General features: G+C 35.4%; 1 protein-coding gene across 2 annotated transcripts in view; it reads left to right on the top strand.

The window, feature by feature from the left end:
• The window catches only part of SNTG1 (syntrophin gamma 1), a 939,244-nt gene that overhangs the window by 736,818 nt on the left and 178,746 nt on the right, over window positions 1–23,680 (top strand). The window lies entirely within an intron of this gene.

The following is a 23,680-nucleotide window of genomic DNA, read 5'->3' as shown; positions in this document are numbered from 1 at the left end:
GGAATAGCTGGCCATAGAGTTTCTCAGCTGTGGCAAATTTCTTCAGTATATATATAGCTTTATAATAACTAGTTGGTGCTTACCTAAAAGTGAATTTATATCCATCATGGAAGCTATTCTCTAATACTTACCTAAAGAAAATCACTTTATCTTGAGAGTTTTAGCCTAGAGTATCAGTTTAAGAATACTGACACATTTAAATTTGCATCCACAAACATGATAAACCATCAGCATAAATTAAATAAGTGAAAGTAAATATGTATATATGTAGATATACAGACATATAAGTATAAAATTATTCTCAACTCAAGCAGTACTGAATTTCAAGATTCATTGACTTTCCTTTAGTGATTTTAGAATTGCAACTGGAACTGTTTGAGGGGGGTGAAAGGGGTAGGTGAGAGTCAGCATGGAGACAGATAGCCTCACCTGGGGTGATGCTGGCACTGGAATGGTCAGAAGATGAAATGTAGATACACTGCCTCTTAGAGTCATGTCTGTATTATCAGGAATGGCTTCTCTACTTTTTCTCTATTTTTCTACTTCAACCTTTTTTTCCCCATTTGACTGATCTCATCATTATCTCTGTCTTTTCATTATCACTATTCTTTCATAACATAATCAATCCTTTCTCCTTACTTCTAGAAGTATAGTCCACCAAAATATGCAAAACTAAAAACATCACTTCATTGAGTGCTGACATGAATCATTAAAAATTATTTGATCTTAATGAAAGATTATTCTATTTCAAAGACAATACTAGATACCATCCATACCTTTGTCTTAATATGCCCCTTCAGACACAACCCTTCTTATGCCATGTTGGAGCATGTCAGTCCCAAGGAAATTTCACAGGTCTATGATGTAAATGGTCAGGCAGAAATACGTAACCCTCAAGCTCATGAACATACAAAACTCTCCTCATGTGAATGACCCTTTAGATTCAAGAATCTTTGCACAGATTCTGCTTTGAAATCTAGGAAAGAGCAAGGCCATGAATGTGTCTTCTGAGTCCATGCTGAAGGGATTGCCTGGGAGTGCAACTGGCAGGGAGGGGACACGTTAGTACTCAGCATTTCTCGGAATGCCAAATGTTTTTCACTCCATGGCTGCAGGTCTCTTGCTATAGATAACTTCAATGCTTAGCAACATTGTGTGTTTTTAAATTTTGGTTATTTGGTATGTGTGAAATTATTTCTCATTTTGGTGCGAATGAAGGGAAGTAAGTTTATTTTATGGTGTCTAAATGGGTACAAATACACCAGCCTTGCCCAGGGACATCACCCGACAAGGAGGCCTGGCCTGAGAATATCTGGCTTGAGCAGGAGTGACTCCCACAGCATCCAATCTTTGCCATCTTTTGGTTTCATCATATGGGAGTTACAGAAGATGAAGATATTAAGAAATTTAGGACTGTTCCCACCCCCCAAAATGACAGTGTTCTCTGAGGATCACGACTTTCCTCATTCCTGACATATTTCTAAGGGATTTTCTAGGGATAAAGTACTATGAAAGTACTGACTTTCTATTTCATTATATGTAGTAATTAGAGTGCTTAAACAATGAGCCAAAATAACTGTATTTATGAGAAAAAAAAGTATTTTTAAAAGAGCAGAATGTTATTCTTTGATTGACTTATTTTGCATTGCATAACACCCTCTAGTTCTATTCATTTTGTTGCAAATAGCAAGATTTGTTTTTTTGATAGCTGAATAGTATTCCGTCGTGTGTGTGTGTGTGTGTGTGTGTGTGTGTGTGTGTGTGTGTGTTTATACCATATCTTTATCCATTCATCTGTTAATGGACATCTGGGCTCTTTCCACAGTTTGGCTATTGTGGACATTGCTCCTACAATGGGGTGCAGGTGCCCCTTCAGATTACCACATTTGTATCTTTTGGGGTAAATATCCAGTAGTGCAATTCCTGGGTCATAAGGTAGCTCTAGTTTCAGCTTTTTGAGGAACCTCCATGCTGTTTTCCAGAGTGGCTGCTCCAGATCGCATTCCTACCAAAACTGTTAGAGAGTTCCCCTTTCTCTGCATCCTTGCCAACATCTGTCATTTTCAGACCTGTGAATTTTAGCCATTCTGACCAGTGTGAGGTGGATATGCAATGTAAACAATACACCGAATTCAAAAGATTTTTTTTTAATCTTGTGAAGAAAGAATGTAAAACATCCTGTTCATAATTTTTATACTGATTACATATTAAAATATTTGAGTTAAATAAAACATTATTTAAATTGAAAAAAGAGTATTAGATTTTAAATTCAATATTTTTCTCTTACCAGATCCAAATTTATAATGACCCCATATCCTAGGAACATTCTCATGAAAACTGTTTCTTTGGAATGTGTTTAGTTAGAATGCTGTGACCCAGAAGACAAGCATATGGAAAGAAAGTGAAGATGCAAATGTGTCTGTTCTTTATAGGCATAGAGAAGAACAAGTCAGATTTTACTGCTTGTTTTTCATCCTTGTGATAAGTACTTGCCACAAGAGAGGAAAGCATTCTTTATCCAAAGCTGAGAAATCCATAGGTCTAGTGTGATAATATTGTTGTATTAAAGTTATCTAGTTGTTCTTACACACCTTTGAGATTACATTCTAACTGCAGGTCCTTTTCATCTTGTAATCAGTTCTCACTCAAAAGGACTATTATTGCAACAAACTCCCACGTACCTATAGCACTACATAAACGTTGAAAGGTCACTGGGCATAATAATCATATGTGAAAGTTAGATTGACTTCCCTGAATAACAGTGGTTGCCCTGACAATACAATTGATATGGTTGGTTCATATGGTGAAAGAAATGATACAGTTTGAGAATAGCTGGATGAGTTTTTTTTTTTTTTTACAGAGGCAGATTATTCTAGTTCTCTTAATTTTTTTATTCTAAAAAAGATAGAAATAATACTTTGCAGAAGCCTATAGGAGTTTTTTTTTTCCCCTTTATATCTGCAAATACATTGAGGGTACATAAGCTTATGGGAGTGTAATTCTGAACAGTTTAACTACTATTAATAGGTGCAAAAATGAAAATAATGAGATGGATAACTTAGGAAATTTCACTTGAGATTAGCATGCATCAACATACATTTGAAAATGAGATCAACTAGGAAATGCATATAAAATATTATATTAACAAGTAAAAACAAACATCATATTATTGAAATGACATAAAACGTATGCACTCCTAATGATTAGAAGGAAAAAAGAGATATTAAAATTTTATTATAGAAACTATTTAATAATGAATGGTTTTTTAGTAATTGGACTAATTGGAAAATATACATAGAAAGTTAAAAGAAAGCAAACAAAACAAAACAAACAAAAACTCTATACTAGAATTACTTGAGTAATATGTTAGCCATCTGCTAATTCTTCGATCACTGATTTCTAACAGTAATAAATCTGTTAAATAGGGAGATTTTCATACCTATTTTATATGGAGTTTCCGTTGTATTTGTTATCTTAAAAACATTCTTTTTCCAGAAGGTCATTGAATATAATAGTTAAAAATATTTTGACAAACACTATTTCAGTTCGGCAGTATTCAAGGTGACTTCAAAATATTCATAGAGCGTTTAGTAATGGGATGTAGTAGAAAAGGATACTTCAGGGACTTGACTTTAAGTCATGCTTGCACAGAAGCCCATTCATTCTACTTAAACTACATACTCACGCATTGGAAAGGAAGGAACGGCAAAGGCTACAGTTTCCTGGGCTGGGTTCCAGCAGGGCTAAACCAGGTCGCTGTGGGCATTTGCTGTTACTTTGGGTAAAGTAGACTTGAATAGATTAGTAAAGGTAAAACTCATGAATTGTAAAAAAAAAAAAAAACCAGTTACTACTTATAAATTCCCTCTTTTGCTCTTTATTATTTTATCAAATCCATGATTAAATAACTAGAGAAAGTTATTAATTTTTATTTCCATGATCAATCATATAAAAAATTGAAGATCTTAAAATACAGTGACGCTGTAATGGGATGAAACTCTTGGGAAATATTGTGGAGGGTAAATGTATTTTGCATGTAGAAGGAATATGAGTAATTAGGGACCAGCTGGCAAACTTTAATAGGTGAGTTTCCAAGATGACTCAAGTTTCTCTACTTCCAGTATACACCATCTGTGCAATCCTTCCCCTTCATGAGCAGGCTGGATAGTGAATTGAGAAACAAATGCTTCCCTGTCAGAATTTCAGAAGACACTGTGGTTTCAATTGACCTGAACACAACCTGGTGAGAAACCCAGAGAGAGGACCCAGCTAGCTCCTCTGGATTCCTGACTACAGAAAATATAGGATAGTAAAATGTTTCAGTAAGTCACTAAATGTTGTAGCTAGTTACACAGCAAAAGGGAACTGCATTTGTTTCCTAGAGCTGCTATAACAAATAACTGCAAACTTGATAGCATAAAATGACATAACTATTTTCTCACTGTTCTGGAAGGCAGAAGTGCCAAATCAGGGTGTCATCAGGGCTGGATCTGGAGGCTCCAGAGGAGAATCTCTCCTTTCCCCTTCCAGCTTCTGGTAGCTGTTAGTGTTTCTAGCTTCCATGGCTCAGGGCCACAACACTGTAATCTCTGCCTCCATGGTCACATCACTCTGTGTTCCTGTTCTCCTTTATGTGTCTTTATGTGTCTCTTATAAAGGCACTCATCATTGGATTTAGGGCCCACTCAGACAATCCAAGATAATATCGCCCCAAGATCCTTTAACTTAATCGCATTTATAAAGATCCCCCCCCCATAAGGAAACATTTGCAAGTTCCAGGAATTTAATGTGGATATCTTTTTTATTTTTTTTTTTTTTTAGTGGTGGGAGGGCAGTCATTGGTGTACTGCAAAAACTAATATGGCAAACAAACAAGTTAGATTCAGACTTTATGTTCTGATTTATTTTCCAAGGTAGTGTGTCTAATAACAGCAGAGTTTTCAAATCTTTATTATGCACTTCATGAGAGTGGACCTAGAATTTCTTTCAGTTCATCCATGGAATCAGGGTATCTCCTTCTCCCACTTGCTTGTCTCTAGGATCTCCCCTACACTGTTTGGCTCCCAGGGAATAGCTGTCTTTGATCTGTCCAGAAAGTCAGAGCTTCTCTCAAACTATTGCCCCCTGCACTGGTGTACATTTCCTCATGATTAAAACTTCTTTCAAGGCAAAACAACGTGAAGAAAAAGAAAAAAAAGAAAGTAGTAAGGATTCCACCCCCTCCATAATGGGACCCCCTTCCTAGTTTCTTATTCTAAAAGGTGGGTTTTCTCTTGGGATTTCTAGATGCTCACAGTGCCACTGAATTCATAACAGCAGCTGTTTGATAGCCTGGCTTTGGAGCAGAGTTGTGAGCCAAAAAAGAAAATGTCATGACTGTCCTTTCCAGAACCCATGACTCACAGGGATCCCTTTCTCAGGGCTCTGGTCAGAAATATGAGCTTTTCTCCGTTTTGCTGTTCATGATCTAATTTGTCTTTATCTCACGAAAGCTTTGGGAAATAAAGGAAGCAAAAACAAAGCACAACAAAAACGGGAAACCCACTGTAATCCTATTAGTTGTTATTTAATTTTTTACTTCTCTCCCCAGTGTCCTAGTTATAATTTTCTTTAAAGATTTTTCGTGTAGTTGCCTTTTGCATTTTGCCCACTGTATTTAGTTATGGTCAGAGGGAGAAATGGACTGCAGGGGGCTTATTTCTTTTTGTCTAAAACTGGAAGCAGTAGTTTTAATAAAAATAAATGTAAGCAAAAAGGCAGTGTACTAAAAGAAAAGAATTGCTATCCTATCTTGAGATATCTTGGAAATATCCTTGGAAAAATTAAGTCATTTTCAGTTAAATAGAAAGATATAGAAAATTCATAAGAAAGAACACTGGAGGGATTTTTTTTTTTAAGAAAATAAGGGCAAAGTAATGGCCTCCTCAAAAAATTTATATCTTAATTTCTAGAACACATGAGTATGTTATCTCACATAGCAAAGAGAGTGAATTAATTGTTGTTGGAATTAATTTTGTTAATCGGCTGACCCTGAAATAAATTGATTAGGTTGGATTATCCAGGATTACCCAGTGGAATCACCAGTGTTTTTAAAAGTGAGAGAAAGTATGGTGTACCTAGGTGGCTTAGTCAGTTGAGCATCTGACTCTTGATCTCAGCTCAGGTCTTGATCTCAGGGTCATGAGTTCAAGCCCCATATCGGGCTCCACACTGAGCATGGAGACTACCTTAAAAAAAAAGTGGAAGAAAGTAAAATGAAAGAACAGTGGCAATAACAATATCTGACTTTGCTTGCCCTGAAGATGCAGGAAGGGACCAGAACTTAAAGAAAGCTAGGAGGTCAGTAGAAGATGCTAAAGACAAGGGGATGTTGTTCCTCCAGAGCCTCTAGAAAGGAATACATCCCTGTCAGCATGTTGATTTTATGCCAGTATGACACATCTAGGACCTCTGACCTGTAGAACTGTAGGATAATAGATTAGTGCTTTGTTTTCAAGTCACTAAATTTGTGGTAATTTGTGATTGCAACAAGACAAAACTAATTCAACATCTAGATAAAGCCACTGCATTTTTTTTTTTACCTAATCTAACTCTCATGGTTCAATCTGAAAAGCATCCCTCTAGTAGCCACAAAATGCACTTGCATATATCAGAAAAACAGCTTAATATGCATATTACTAATCAATCCAAGTGCAAAGCAGAATATGATGTTATTTGAGTCCCTACATCCTTTTTTTTTTTTTAAGATTTCATTTATTTATTTGACAGAGAGAGACAGCGAGAGAGGGAGCACGAGCAGGGAAGTGGGATAGGGAGAGCAGGCTTCCCACCAAGCAGAGTGCCCAATGTGGGGCTCAATCCTAGGACCCTGGGATCATGACCCAAGCCAAAGGCAGACACTTAATGACTGAGCCACTCAGGCACCCCAGAGTCCCTATATCCTTTAAAAACAGCTCACTTGTAATATTGCAACAAAAATAATTATAATTGTTGAGTTAAAACACACTAACCAAGTTGTCTTTAGAGCTGGAAAGAGGGTCTGTTTTTCCTCAGTACATTGCTGGGCATGGCTAAAAGCCTTCAAATACTACAGAAAATGAGTCAGGAAAACCATCTGAAGCCTATGAGAACTGCTAGTGCCAAAAGAGCATGCAGGACTGGATGGGTCCTTCGGACAGAGATTAGAACTAAAGTCAAAGGGAGTCATTGTCATGTGGAGAGTTCTGCCTCACTTGGGGAACAACAGCAGCAGTGGCCAGGAGCAAAGAGATGGTGTGTCCAACCTTACCCTGCTCAAACAGGGTAGCATCTCTGTCCTATGTCCTTGCATTTTGGTCCTTACCATAGTCCATGTTGAACAAATATGAAGTGGATGAATGAGTCAGCCACTCAATCAGTAGTTGTTTGAAGTAAAGATTCCTGCATAAGTGGGCAAAAAAGAAGGAAAGGGGAAATTAATCAAGCTACAGTAAGCACTGCAGTGAGGACGTCTCATTAAATTCTTATAACTCATTAGATACTACTCAGTAAATTCTTACAGCTTCGGAGGCATCATCTGATTTAAAAATAGCTGTGGAGAAGAGGCCCTGTCAGTGCAACCCACCATAGATAATTCCTCTAGACCGCTTATTTCTGGACATATTTCCCTGTCCCTCATAAATCTCTACCCCCCCAATAGGTGTCTGATAGATGAGCATGTTTTAAAGCCACTGTTTCACAATGCAGCAACTGAATCTTTGACAGCTCAGTATCAGGAAATGCTTCCTTATACTGAATAAACCTCTCCTGTTGCTTTCATCCATTTGCACTAGTTCTGCCTTGGGAAAGACAAACAATAATTTAAATTTTCTCTTTTACTTGGCAACTCTTCTGATATAAAAGGGCAAGTATTGTATGCCACAGGCTATTTCTGTTTCTGTTTTGTTTTGTTTTCCCAATTAAAATATCACTGGTGTCTTCCTCGGGTTTTCCTATTCTGGCCCCTGTCCCTGAACGTAGAAGCTCTTTTGAATAAGTACAGTATGAATTATCTATTTAAGTTTTTGTTACTGATATTACCATGAACTCAAATATCTTAAAGTTTCACTATTTTTAAAATTTAATTTAATTTAATTTTTTTGTGTGTTCCAAAATTCATTGTTTATGCACCTCACCCAGTGCTCCATGAAATATGTGCCCTACTTGATACCTACCACCAGGCTCACTCACCTCCCCACACCTCCCCTCCAAAACCCACAGTTTGTTTCTCAGAGTCCACAGTCTCTCATTAAGTTTCATTATTATTTTGACATGCATTTACTGAATTTGCAGTATGAATTTACATATGATTATATATTAACATTCAATGACATTACATTTCATTATGATGATTAATAAAGATTTATGTTTTCTCATTAACTAATATTATATACTACATTAGCAGAAGTGAAAAAAGTTCAAAGTTTAAGTATGTGCTTTATATTTAAGTACACTTATGAGTAAGAAAACCTGGTTCTTGTTTTGGTTGCACCAATTACAAAATATTCCAAGTTATGCAAGCAACTATATTAAGGCATTTAGGAAAAAACAAAGAATGAGCTATCATTGTATTTGTTCTCCTTACTAGGTTGCAGTGAGATTCAAATAAGATATTTCTTCAGCTAAGTACCATAGCCTATAATATGTAATTTTAAAGATTAAAATTACATTTATATTTAAAATTATATATAAATATATATAAATATATATAAATATAATATGTATTTATTAATAATAATATATATTATATATATAAATTAAATTTATATTTATATTAATATAAGCCCAATATTTACCCCCACATTTTTAGAAGAATGTTGTGCAATGGAGATTCAAGAAAATGTTTTAGATATTACAAATTGATAAAAATACAAGAGTACTAAAGATATGTCTTCTTTTAAATGTTTCTTAATATGCACAGTGATTTACTTTCAGTGTACAGAATGGAAAGGGGAAAGATGTATAACTTTATAAAGCAGACACATAAAAACTATAAGCACAGCAAGTGGATCAAAGTGGACTTTAACAGTTATAGTCATATTGATAGTATAAACCCTTGATATGATGTAGTAAAAATGGCACTTTACCTCTGTGGTCTTCCTCCCACAAATCTGTAACTTCTGTTGTACCATGAGAAAGGCACCAAAAAATGCCAGGTGATGAAGAACCTACAAAATACTTGACAATTACTCCTCAAAACTGATGTCATAAAAGACAAGGAAAAGTCTGAGAAATTGTCACAGCCAAGAGTAGCCTAAGTCCTTAAGGTAATGATGACTAAATATAATATGGTATCCTGGATGAGATTCTGGAATAGAAAAATGATATTATATAAAAACTAAGGAAATCTTAAGAAAGCATGGACTTTAGTTAATGATAATGTATAGGTATTGGTTCATTAATTATAATAAATGTTTCATAGCGATGGAGAATACAGAGTTAATAATATGAAAAACTGGGTTTGGTATATGGGAATTACTATCTTTGGAATTTTTCATAAATCTAAAACTGTCTTAATATAAGTAACATACAATGTTATATTAGTTTTAGGTATATGATATAATAATTCAACAATACCATATATTACTCAATTCTCATCAAGATAAATGTCCTTTTAATCCCCTCTGTTTCCCCATTCCTTTACCTACCTCCTCTCTGGCAATGCACCAGTTTGTTCTCTGAATTTATGAGTCTGTTTTTCTTCTTCATTTCTGTTTTCTTCCTTAAATTCCACATATGTTGGACAATAAATCTAAAACAGTTTTAAAATGAAGTGTTTATTTTAAACAATACGCACAATGTGTGTTTATAATGCAAATATATGTATATTTATTTATATTATTTGTAAGTCCATTAACACCAGATATTGACTTTTTTAAAAGATTTTATTTATTTATTTGACAAAGATCACAAATAGGCAGAGAGGCAGGCAGAGAGAGAGGGGAAGCAGGCTCCCTGCTGAGCAGAGAGTCCAATGTGGGGCTCTATCCCAGGACCATGAGATCATGACCTGAGCCAAAAGCAGAGGCTTTAACCCACTGAGCCACCCAGGCGCCCCTGATGTGTGTATTTAATAAAATAAGAGAATGTGTACCCTATGGCATTGCACCAGACTATTTAATGTTTTAATTTGTCAGGAAATACATTTCCATACAGTTGAATAGAGCCTTGCCAAATAAGGAAGGTCTAGATACATCCCTAGAATAACTGAAAACTGCAAAATCATTAGCCATAGCTCACTGAATACCAGGGATGGATGGAAATCATTAAGAAGAGATTGGGGGGCGCCTGGGTGGCTCAGTGGGTTAAAGCCTCTGCCTTCGGCTCAGGTCATGATCCCAGGGTCCTGGGATCGAGCCCCACATACGGCTCTCTGCTCAGTGGTGAGCCTGCTTCCCCCTCTCTCACTCTGCCTGCCTCTCTGCCTACTTGTGATCTCTCTCTCTGTCACATAAATAAATAAAATCTTAAAAAAAAATTAAAAAAAAAAAAAAGAAGAGATTGGATTTTGCAAAGTCCCCAAGACCACTCTTCAAATTTCTCTAGGGTGCCTGGGTGGCTCAGTGGGTTAAAGCCTCTGCCTTCAGCTCAGGTCATGATCTCAGGGTCCTGAGATCAAGTCCCGCATCAGGCTTTTGGCTCAGCAGGTAGCCTGCTTCCTCCTCCTCTCTCTCTCTCTCTCTGCCTGCCTCTCTGCCTACTTGCAAAATAAATAAAATATTTTTTAAAAAAAGAAAAAACAGAAACAAATTTCTCTAAAGCTTAGCTCATGTAACTCCAGAACATTTTTGATAATAATTGACTAAATTACAAAAATGTTTACACATGCACACATATGATATGGTAATAAAAACAAATACAGAAGATTGAAGTAATAGAAAAGACTGTTAACTGAATGATGGGAGTCAGGAACTTACCAATCAACTATTAGTATTTGTATAGCTAGACCAGAAAACAGAAAGAAGTATGACTTCAAAACACTCTGGTTTGATCAGTCAAAGACAATCCAAACAGACACGTGGGGTTTGGCGTCATCAGCTTTGACATAAAGTCCTAGCTTCTCTACCTATGAGTTCTGGGGCTTGGGCTTCATATTCTTCCTCATAAAGAGGCACTAAGTTAAATTTCAGTCAATGTGAGGGTTAACTGAAGAGAGTACTTTAAACATTGTGGCCCTTAAGTGATGCTGAGACATTAGTAGTTTTCCCTCTCTCCAGCTGCATTCTAAATGACATGATTTAATCCATAAACCATCAATAAATGACAGGATCAATTTGCTTATTGTATGTGAAGTTGCACCTCTTTGTTTTGTAGAACAGTCATTTGAGATTCTGAAAGATGGTTGTTTAGGTAACAGAATGTTGATGAAACTGGATATGAGTTAAAATGAATATCTAGTAGTGACTACACCGTTAAGTAGCTTCAATTTTAGGCAAGCCAAAGGTCTACACCAAAGCTCTCTCATGTTTAAAAGAAACAGAGGAGGCAGATAAAATATGTAACTTTCTTTCAGCCAGTGTCTCATAAATCCAATCTTCCTAATCACTCTCTACTACTGTACCACTAAACTAATCCTGACTGATAAACAGTTTCATTTGACATTTCCAAGGTTAATTGCTAACATAAAGGAATACCCTATCTTTTTTTTTCTTTCACAATTTTATTTAAATTCAAGTTAGCATGTAGTGTAGTATTGGTTTCAGGAATAGCATTAGTGGTGTATTACTTGCATATAATACCCAGTGCTCATCACAAAAAGTGCACTCCTTAATGCCCATCACCCATTTAGTCCATCTCCCACCAACCTCCCCTTCTTCAACCCTCAGTTTGTTCCCTACAGTTAAGAGTCTTTAATGGTTTGCCTCCCTCTCTGTTTTTCTTATTTCACTTTTTCTTCCCTTACCCAATGTTCCTCTGTTTTGTTTCTTAAATTGCACATATGACTGAAATCATATGGTATTTTTCTTTCTCTGGCTTACTTTACTTTGCATGATATGCTTTAGTTCCATCCATGTCCTTGTAAATGGTAATATTTCATTCTTTGATGACTGAGTAATATTCCATAGTATATATACATCATATCTTCTTTATCTAATCATGAGTTGATGAACATTTTTCCATAATTTCGCTATTGTTAATAGTGCTGCTATAAATATTGGGGTTCGTGTGCCTCTTCAAAGCTTTATTTTTGTATTCTTTGGATATCTCCTCCTCTTTTTAAAATTCCTTCATATGTATATGTATATAAATGTGTATATATGTATTTTCTCAGCATGCATTTCTTTTATCGAAATGAAATGTATAACTGGAAAAGTATTACTTGTGTGTATGTGCATGTGTTAGATGATATATAGAAGATAAATAGGTAGATGATAGACATTCTGTGTTTCTATTCTCAATGTTTTATTGAAAATTAATTTGAGTTTAAGAATATGTGATTGCACATGTGAGAATCACACGTATTCACATTGTATTATGTGAAAGAGAATAGGTTCTCTTCCACAGATGTTTGCATCAATTAAGAATGCTTTCAATGACAAGTAAGAGAAACCCTAAGTACTGATGGAGTAAATAGATGGGTTTTGTGCCCAACTGACAAGAATTCTGGATGGTGGCACTTACTGGCTTTGTTTCAGTGGTTCAGGGAAGCCACCAAGAACCCATCTTCTATCTATACACATTATCATCCTCCACTACCATTAGAGTGTTGACTTTTACCTTGTTGGCACCTCATGGTCATATAAGGGCTTCAACAGTTCCAAACATCACTTTCATCTTTGGAACAGAAAAAATAAAGAAGGACAAGTAGCACCATGTACAGATAGCCACTTTAATCAGGCTAAGAGAAAAGTTTGTTAAAGGGGGTGGTGGCAGTGAGGTGAAGGTAGCTAGTCTTTACCATTTTTTGCATTTACAGTGGGAAATGACTGAGAAAAGTAGATTGTGAACAGCTTTTGAGACAAATAACTAACAGTATCTACCACATTATTTAATAGTAAAACCATACTAATCTTAAAATACATGTGTATATAACAAATGCCCTCTGATTTTTGTGAGATAATCATAGTCTTTCAGGACTTTTTTTTCTCTCACACACAGACACACCTTTAAATCAGTCCTCTGAGTTGACTCAGCAGGTATTTCACTCATCTTCTGTCTTTTACACATTTACCTTCTGAAGTGAAAACAAATTTATTCTGGAGTCATATGTTTAATTCATAGAGATCTGCAATATTAGATGGCAAACGCTTGCAGGTTGAAAAAATAGAATATTTTTTCCTTCAAGATGTTGGTTGTGAAAAGCTGAAGGAAAAACTATTATGTCTGCCACATTGAAAAGGCTTGACAAAGCTTGTAGGTGAATTGAAAGTCATGACAAAATAAAGCCGAGCACAAAGAAGATTTACTGACAATGAACTAAGCGCTGTGATCAGAGTTTGCAGAGTGTGGTTCTGACAAGCATGGGTGTCACTTAAGTAGACTTTTTCTTCCTTTTTATAGCTGCTGACATTTCTGAGTCCTTAGATGTACTTTTTAGTCCTAGTGTGTTGTTGTTTTCTACATTGTTTTTCCTCATGCACAAAAATATGAACATCAGACATGCAGGTGTCAACTAAAAATGGGTTATAGAGAGTGAAATCAAACTGCAGAGTCAGTAATTTAAATCAGAATAAAACCAAGGGCAAGTTTGGGCATTACACTGTATGCATATTTTTAGCCATCATATTTTTGCTTTTTACACAATTAGAGTTTATTTTGGCATGTTAGGTCAGGAGAGATCTCAATAAAATAACCTACTTTGTTTCTTGGAAAACTGCTAAAACTTAAAGTTCCTAAATTTTTTATGTTGAACAATATTAGCTGATTTTCATTTGTACAACCCAAAACGTCTACTTTGGTGTTAGCTGAATAATGTAATCATTATAAAATGGGGCAGTGTTACTGGACAGAATTTATGTGCCACCCTTGATCCAGCCAGCTCTGCCAGCTTCACTTCTTTCCCCTCACCCAGTAGGACTCATTCTTTTGCCTTTCTTTCTGGCCAGAGCATTTCCAAATCTTAATGTTCTCCAGTTTTAGAGCCACAGGAACTTCCCAGGGGGCCTCAGCTTAACACACCCACCATTCTAGCCACCTGCAGTGCCTAGGACTAGACTTCAAGATGACCTTTATCATGCCATAGTGGCAGGAGCCAATCCTACTGGGCCCACCTGCTGCCCCCACACTAATGACAATTCAGAAAGAACGGGCAAACTGATCCCCATGAGACATATATTATCCAACAAGAGACAAAGGGCCAAAAAGAACTAGTTAACAAATTATTTGCCTTTCTGCAATAGATGAATTATTTGGAAATGAAGTAGTTGCATAAAGCTCTATAGGTGTACACACTTGACTGAACACCAACAATGGTTCATGGAGAAGCTATTGCCAGCTCAGTGACTCAGGCAACTTACCACCATGCATTTGTCTTCTGCTGTTCTGCCTTGCTTCCTTTTACCTTTCGCTCTTGCTTCCTTGGGATTGAACATTCTCCAACAATAAAGGTTTAACACATATAACTTACTCAGGCTATATTTCTAGGGAAGCAAGACTAAAGACATACATTTTCCCTCTAAACGTTCATTATATGGTACTAAGCGTTCCATGGGGAATACGTTCTTGCCTAGTAGCAGTGCAATATGGAAGAAAAGTGTAAATGAAGTGTGCTAATAGATGAAGGGCCTTTAGGAAATTATGCAAGAAATCATTTTGAGTTTGCAGTTGCTCAATTGAATACATCTTAAAAGACCCCTTATTCTACAATGGAGCTTAAAAGCTGAAGACACCTGACTAGAGTGCAGAGGTGGCTACAAACATTTCCTAAGAATTGAGTCTGAATTATTATGTATAAACATTGCATTTTCTTCATTAAGAGTCCTGCTTAATAACTTAGCGATGGTAAAACTAATTTCTTCACCTATGATTAATACTGACATATTAAAAAATAGGTTTTATTACTTCCTGAAACCCATAGTTCCTACACGGTGGAGGCACACTACCCTGCAGTCAGTTTTTCCCTTTTTTTTACTTTAATAGTGTCTTACACTACCTGTTCTAACACTCATTCCAAAACTCAGAATTATTTGTTCCATGTTTGTTTTGCCAGCTATAACAGATGATTTCTGAGGGTAGGAATCCTATATCCTTGGCATTCATTTGATGTCTGACATACAGTCCTTTCTGAAGTTTAGTGAACTCATGGAAGAAAGAATAAGTCAGCTCTGAATGAATAAATGTATGCAAGTATAAATGGCTGCAACCTACTATCAGCTACCAGGCTTTTAATTCACAGTAAGATTAGATAGAATATATATATATATATATATATATATATATATACACACACACACAGATATAGATAATCATGTGAAGTATGTATATAGCATTTATCATATATACGCTAATCTTGAAGATGATGACAGGTAGAATTGAAAAATTCTTGTACTAGAAAAAATAAAGTTTAAGAATACTCCTTTGCGTATAATATAGAATCATCCAGAAACATTGATTTACTGTTAGTAGATATGTTTTTAAAAGTAACATGGTACACTTTTAAAATTATATCTGCAGGGATGGGAAGTAACCAAGGTAGCAATGGCATAGAATCCATATCCTGGGCGCGGGGGGGGTGGAGGATGAAAAATATGAGCTGAAATGTGGGCTCCTGAGGCAAAAATCATTTTTTGATTCTTCCCTCTACATGGTAAAGGTAGAGTTTTATCAGCACGTTCAGAATGGATATATTGCCTTATGTGCCCACAAACTAATTTCATTAGTCATCAGGTGGATTTATAGCTATAGAATGAAGATCTCTCTTTGTCCTCACACATCTGTTAAATAATATTGTCCACAAATCTTTAAGGAAATTGGAGGACTGTTTTTTGCTTCCATGAGAATGATTTGCTTGGGTAAATCTTCAAAATTGATTTTCCTGGGAAAATATACTTTGTTAGCAGGGTCCTGGAGGATCCATTCTGAGAACACACAACTCCAGCCACCAAAATTGACTTGTTTTTGAGGTATAAAAATAAAAAAAAACTTAATAATACTTGGATAAAAGTTTTTAATATGAGATATTCACTGATCTTCAAACATTTGAGTAGAGAAAACTATCACCAAAGACATTAAATGTAGGAGGGAAGAAAATTTTAAAAGGGATATTTGAATATTCTATTGTATTTCTTTTTTGGCCTCAAAAGATAGTCACAAGGGGATATTACTACTTTAGTTTCTAGATACAAATTGATTATGCTTAAAGTTCATATACAAAATTAAGGGATTCAAAAACTAAGAGTGATGCCCATCAAAATCCTACTGGCATTTTTCAAAGAGCTAGAACAAACAATGCTAAAATTTGTATGGAACTAGAAGAGACCCCAGATTGCTAAGGAAATGTTGAAAAAGAAAAACAAAACTGGGGGCATCACTTTGCCTAATTTCAAGCTTTACTACAAAGCTGTGATCACCGAGATAGCATGGTACTGGCACAAAAACAGACACATAGACCGGTGGAACAGAGTGGAGAGCCCAAATATGAACCTTCAACTTTATGGTCAAATAATCTTCAACAAAGCAGGAAAAAATATATACAGTGAAAAGAAGAAAGTCTCCTCAATAAATGGGGTGCTGGGAAAATTGGACAGCTCTGTGTAGAAGAATGAAACTCAACCATTCTCCTACACCGTACACAAAGATAAACTCGAAATGGAGAAAAGACCTCAACATGAGGCTGGAATCTATCAGAATTTTAGAGGACAACATAGGCATTAACCTCTTTGACATCGGCCTCAGTAACTTCTTTCAAGATATGTCTCCAAAGGTAAAGGAAACAAAAGCAAAAATGAACTTTTGGAACTTCATCAAGATCAAAAGTTTCTGCACAGCAAAGGAAACAATCAATAAAACAAAGACACAACCCACATAATGGGAGAAGATTTTGCAAATGGCACTACAGACAAAGAGCTGATATCCAAGATCTATAAAGAACTCCTCAAACTCAACACTCACAAAATAGATAATCAAAACAGGAAACAACATGTGTTGGAGAGGATGTGGAGAAAGGGGAACCCTCTTACACTGTTGGTGGGAATGCAAGTTGGTGCAGCCTCTTTGGAGAACAGTGTGGAGATTCCTCAAGAAATTAAAAATAGAGCTTCCCTATGACCCTGCAATTGCACTCCTGGGTATTTAATCCAAGGATACAGATGAAGTGAAAAGAAGGGCCATCTGTACCCCAATGTTTATAGCAGCAATGGCCACAGTCACCAAACTATGGAAAGAACCAAGATGCCCTTCAACGGATGAATGGATAAGGAAGATGTGGTCCATATACACTATGGACCATCAGAAAGGATGGCTCCATCAGAAAGGATGAATACCCAACTTTTGTAGCAACATGGACGGGACTGGAAGAGATTATGCTGAGTGAAATAAGTCAAGCAGAGAGAGTCAATTATCATATGGTTTCACTTATATGTGGAGCATAACAAATAGCATGGAGGACAAGGGGCATTAGAGAGGTGTAGGGAATTTGGGTAAATTGGAAGGGGAGGTGAACCATGAGAGACTATGGACTCTGAAAAACAGTCTGAGGGGTTTGAAGTGGCAGGGGGGTGGGAGGTTGGGGTACCAGGTGGTGGGTATTATAGAGGGCACGGCTTGCATGGAGCACTGGGTGTGGTGAAAAAATAATGAATACTGTTTTTCTGAAAATAAATAAATTGGAAAAAATAAATAAATAAATAAATAAAATCTTAAAAAAAAGAAAAATGGACAGAAGACAGGTCAGACACTTCTCCAAAGAAGACATACAAATGGCTAACAGACACATGAAAAAATGTTCTCTATCATTAGCCATCAGGGAGATTCAAATCAAAACCACATTGAGATACCACCCTACACCAGTTAGAATGGCCAAAATTAACAAGACAGGAAACAACGTGTGTTGGAGAGGATGTGGAGAAAGGGTAACCCTCCTACACTGTTGGTAGGAATGCAAGTTGGTGCAGCCACTTTGGAAAACACTGTGGAGATTCCTTAAGAAGTTAAAAATAGAGCTACCCTATGACCCTGCAATTGCACTACTAGGTATTTACCCCCAGGATACAGATGTCATGAAAAGAAGGGCCTCCTGTACCCCAGTGTAATAGTAACAATGGCCACAGTCACCAAACTGTGGAAATAACCAAGATGTCCTTCAATGGATGAACAGATAAAGAAGATATGGTCCATATATACAATGGAGTATTATGCCTCTATCAGAAAGGATGAATACCCAACTTTTGTATCAACATGGATGGGACTGGAAGTGATTATGCTGAGGAGAAATAAGTCAAGCAGAAAGAGTCAATTATCATATGATTTCACTTATTTGTGGAGCATAAGAAATAATATGGAAGCCATTGGGAGAAGGAGAAGAGAAGTGAGTTGGGGGAAATCGGAGGAATAGACAAAACCATGAGAGACTGTGGATTCTGAGAAACAAACTGAGTGTTTTGGTAGGGTGGGGGGTGGGGTGAGCCTGGTGCTATTAAGGAAGGCACATATTGCATGAAACCCTGAGTGTGGTGCATAAACAATGAATTTCGGGACACTAAAAAAAATGAAATAAAATAAAATTTTTAAAAAGAGTGATAAAAGGTGGACAGCCCTATTACAACAAGTTTTATTTTTAATCAATTAGTTCCAAACTTATCTTTATTAGAGCCAGTTGTGTATTATTATTCTTAACTCAATTTAACAGATCTGCTGCAATAATTAAGCTTCCTTTAGGGAGTTCCCATCATTAACATTTGTGAAATGTTGTCAAAGAAAAAGGAAGACACATATTTATCATCTTCCCCAGCATTTAGTCAAAGTGAATATTATTCTTTAAAGTACAGTTCATAATATTTATTTTAGCAATGTTCATTTTTGATGTTGGGTAAATTAAAGTAGTTGATTTACCATGATTATTTTCATTTCTTTAGTATAAGAAATTCATCTGAAAAAATTTGTAATGTAAGCATTTGATGACTTATACTTGTCCTCCTAGCTTTTTGAAACAATCTCAAACTTAAAATTCAAGTTCTTATGAATTTAACTGTATTTAAATGTATTTTCAATTTTAATTTTAATTTACATTTTAATTTTAATTTACAGTTAAATTTAAATGTTTTTAAAATGAAAAGTCTTTAATGAAATGAAAATCTTTAAATTCAGTACTACTGAACTTTAACTTTGAATACTATATTCTTGCATGTAATAGAGCTTCAAAATATTTATTTCTCTAAAAATTTAAGACTTCATCATTACCAAAGATTCCTACAAGGAAAAAACGACCCCTAATGTAATAGAATAAAAGAAGAAGAGAGAATAAGTGTTGAAAATGTTTGATAAAATAGAATGCATCGTTTTTCTGACATTATTTAATATCTATAAAACTATGTAGATGGTATGCAGCAAGTAAAATTTTTAGAAATTATAAGATCTAGAAAATAACTTTCTTTTCTGTTTCATTTCATCCATAAAATGAAGATTCTTCTCATGTTGGCTATTTAATTATTCTTCCCCTTAAAAAAGTCTATTCAAGGGTGCCTGGGTGGCTCAGTGGGTTAAGCCGCTGCCTTCGGCTCAGGTCATGATCTCAGGATCCTGGGATCGAGTCCCGCATCGGGCTCTCTGCTCAGCAGGGAGCCTGCTTCCCTCTCTCTCTCTCTGCCTGCCTCTCCGTCTACTTGTGATTTCTCTCTGTCAAATAAATAAATAAAATCTTTAAAAAAAAAAGTCTATTCAAAATCCTCTTTCTGCAAGAGTGTATCTATATTACTTGATTTTTATATTTCTTGGGCCAATTGTTTTCTAGAAAATCAAATACAAAACCTCATTTGCCATTTGAAGTATTAGTGTTGGTAAAAAAATGTATTTTAAAATGTCCTTTCATTTGTTTTTAACTTTAGATTTTTATTAAAGTGCAGAAGAAAATAACATGAGCATTTATTGTAGTAATAGCATATATATTGCTAGTGTTTTTATTAGTTTATTACTATATATGCATTAAAATATGTGTATTTCTGTTCACATATATAAAATAAAATTACCATTCTCTTGTGTAGATGATATTATTCTTTGTTCAATTAAGATTTAATCATGAACATTTCCCCATGATACTAATTATATTTTGAGATTACTTCTAATGGACTAATAGGGTCTTAATTTTGCATGTGTGATAATTAATAAATGGATGTTATTACTTAACATATAAATAATTTAAAATATATCATTAAATAATAGTGCACTGTGGATTTGGGGGGCATACATATTAATCAGTTAAGACACTGCTGGTTATACCTTAATATAAGTATCTAGAAAAATAATAAAATAATAATGAACTTTTTTTAGTCTTGCAAACCAAGAATATGTCTTAATCGTATCAGTCGGATCAAGGCTGGGTTGAAATTTTGTAGGATTCTGTTTACTTTGTTTACTTCTTTCTTTCTTTTTTTTCCCCTTTCTCAGTGCTATAGCCCTCCAGGCCTTTGAGCTGAGAGTACAGTCTCTTCCTGGGAGCTCTCCTTAGCTGACTCTGAATTCTCTTTGCTTAACTCTCAGCATAGCAAATTTCTAAAACTGGTCTTCTTTTGCATAATTTTCAGATTAATATTTTTAACCTTTCATCCTGCATCAATTCAGAACTCAGCAAATACCTTGAGGTGAAAACCAATTTTGTGTTCAAAGCCCTACAGATCAAAAATGCTGCCAATATTATCCTATGAGAAAAATACATTCTCTGCTTATTTCTCTGTCTGGGCAAATTATGCTTCTCACACTCTTCCAGTGCCAGTCCAGTATTTTCAGAAGGCCAGCTCACCACTGTGTGCTCATCTGTCTTAGACCTTACCTATGCACACCCTTGTGAACAGCAGGTGCGCTCACATGCCTTCAAACAAATGCTTTTAGTCAGTTCACAACTCCATTCTAGTTGTTATCAACAGGGAGGTAGTTGTGCTTCATGCTTTCTCATTCTATTTAGGAGCCTAATAGTTTTGCTTTCTTTCTTAAATATGTCTCATTAAATATGGACTGCATAGGCTAGTGGGTGATCCATTGTTCTTGAAGTAATTAACCACTTGCTCCACTATTGCTCTCTGTTAAAACTTAAAATACAACTTTATCATTAATTCAGTATACACATTTTAGATTCAATTATTTTTATTATTATATTTTTATTTACATATTATATTTTATTAGTATATTTATTATTCAGTATTATTTATTCAATTAATTATCTGCTAAAAGTCATTGGCTCATTTAATTTTGCAGTGGCAAAACCCTGTTTTATTTTTTATTTTTTTTTTAAATTGTATTTATTTATTTGACAGACTGATCACAAGCAGGCAGAGAGGCAGGCAGAGAGAGAGGAAGGGAAGCAGGCTCCCTGCTGAGCAGAGAGCCCGATGTGGGGCTTGATCCCAGAACCCTGGGAACATGACCTGAGCCAAAGGCAGAGGCTTTATCCCACTGAGCCACCCAGGTGCCCCAAAACCCTGTTTTAATTACTGTAATTCTACATGCTCTTAAAATTCTAAATGCATTTGAATAGCCTTGGAGATTAACCTTAAATACCCTCCAGTATATTTGACCATTTATTCCTGATGGACCCATAGAAGTCTAAATACAGTTGTATTTAAATGATATCTCCAGAAATTTTAATTTGGAAGAAATTTGACACTCAGGAATGGATCTACATAATCTACATATTTCATATCAAGTTAATTGTTATGAATTTTATTCTTCTTAGGTTCATCAAAAGCATTTTGTTCCATTTCTGTATCTATTTTTTTCCAAGCTGAAGACTACTGATTTGGATATACATACATGATATTCATACACCTTTAAATCTAAGTCATTTTTGTCTAATTATCTTGGATTTTTTTATGCAATAATGACATACGCATTCTGCTCTTTTTAATAGTCACATTTTTCCATTCTGTTTTTCCCCATATTATCTGGGCTATAATTTTTAATGCCACTGTTAAATAATAATGATAAGGATTATTTTTTGCTAAATCAATTTCATATGTTTAATTCTTTTCATGATATTTGTTAATTTGAAATAAATGATTCTATATAATGTAAAAAGATCATTATTTTCTTATTTTACTTATTCTATTTCCTTTACCATTCTTTATAAAGATTGGAATTGCATTTTAAAAAACAATTTTGCATATCTATTTATGAGACTAAATTATTTTCCTTCTTTAATAACCATTCCTTAGATGTGTTTCCATAAATCATACCTGGCTTACAAATAGGTTTTTGTAGGTAGTCCTCACTGTCTTTGAAAATTAAAGTAAATATTGAAATTAACATGTTGAAATTTGTCATAAAAATTAAATTTCCAGAATTTCTGATAAAGTTAAAAAAAATGTTATATTTTGAAAGAGCAAGTGTCAGTTCCTAATACCAACTTCTATCATTAGTCCAAAATACATATTAATATAGTGATTTCCATTATTTTTAGCCTTTCTGTTAATTTTACTCATGTAGAAATCATTGGCAAAGTTGAAAAATGGGGTTCCTTCAATAGGTTACAAGTCTCTGTCATAAGTGTAGTTATAAGATTATACTAAGAAAGAAGATTCAATCAGAACCTAGTTCAAGAAGTTACATATTTTCACATCACAAATGAGAGCCTCACGGCAAACCCTGGCGATAAGCTTCAGAGTACCACCAACAGAAGGAACACTGGCATTATTTTGATTCAGATCTAGGATTGTCAATGAGTTTGAGAAGGTAGCAGAAGCATGCGATATTCCCCACAAAATAGTTAACGGTGATTGGTAATACTTGTCAGGTAGTTGGACACACTGCTAAGCTAAGAGAAGATAAAGGCAGTGCAATTAAGGGTTATGGTGATGTAGAAGTCAGTAAGCACATTGAATGAGAACAATGTATGAATTAGAGCCACAGAGAATACTAAAGAGAAAGCTACTGGCCAATTCCAGTAGAGTTTTCAGAAAAATTTTTATGATGCTTATGGTTCTTGATTATGTAATACAACACCACAGCCTTTGGTGTCAGACAGAACCAGACTGTACCATATTCAGGATGAATTTAAAAGCTGTTTAATTTTTGTGCACCATAGGTAAACACACACACACACACACACACACACACGCACACACAGATGACTGGAATCTTGCCAGGTGAAAAAGAAAAGAAAAGAGAAGAGAGGGAGTGAGGATGGGTCATAGAGGGAAAGGGACAGGAGAGAAAACGTGCATGCATAAGCTAGCAGGTGATGTGGCAGGGAGAGGGTATGTGAGAGAAGGCACCAGGTTTGTATCCAGGAGTTCCATACAGACAGAGACCTAGTATACAGGTGATCCCCAAGAGAGGCAGGGACAAGATCACGGAGGGACTTGCATGGTATTACATTCTACCAATTTGAGATTTGAATTTTTAAAATAGCGTCTTAGAAGTGTGGTATAAGCATTTTAGATTATTGTTTTTATTAATCTCCCTTTTATCAAGAACATATAAAATTATAGAAATGTGAACCTTCATCTGTGATGTCCTTTTTTGTTACAATGAGAAATTGGAGAAAGAAATTCCCAAATCCCCTCTATAAATAAATGTA

The sequence above is a fragment of the Neovison vison genome, chromosome 4 (genome assembly GCF_020171115.1).
Source record: "Neovison vison isolate M4711 chromosome 4, ASM_NN_V1, whole genome shotgun sequence".
NCBI classification, from domain to species: Eukaryota; Metazoa; Chordata; class Mammalia; order Carnivora; family Mustelidae; genus Neogale; species Neogale vison.
Note: the sequence above shows the minus strand (reverse complement) of the source record. Positions and strands in the feature narration are given on the sequence as shown.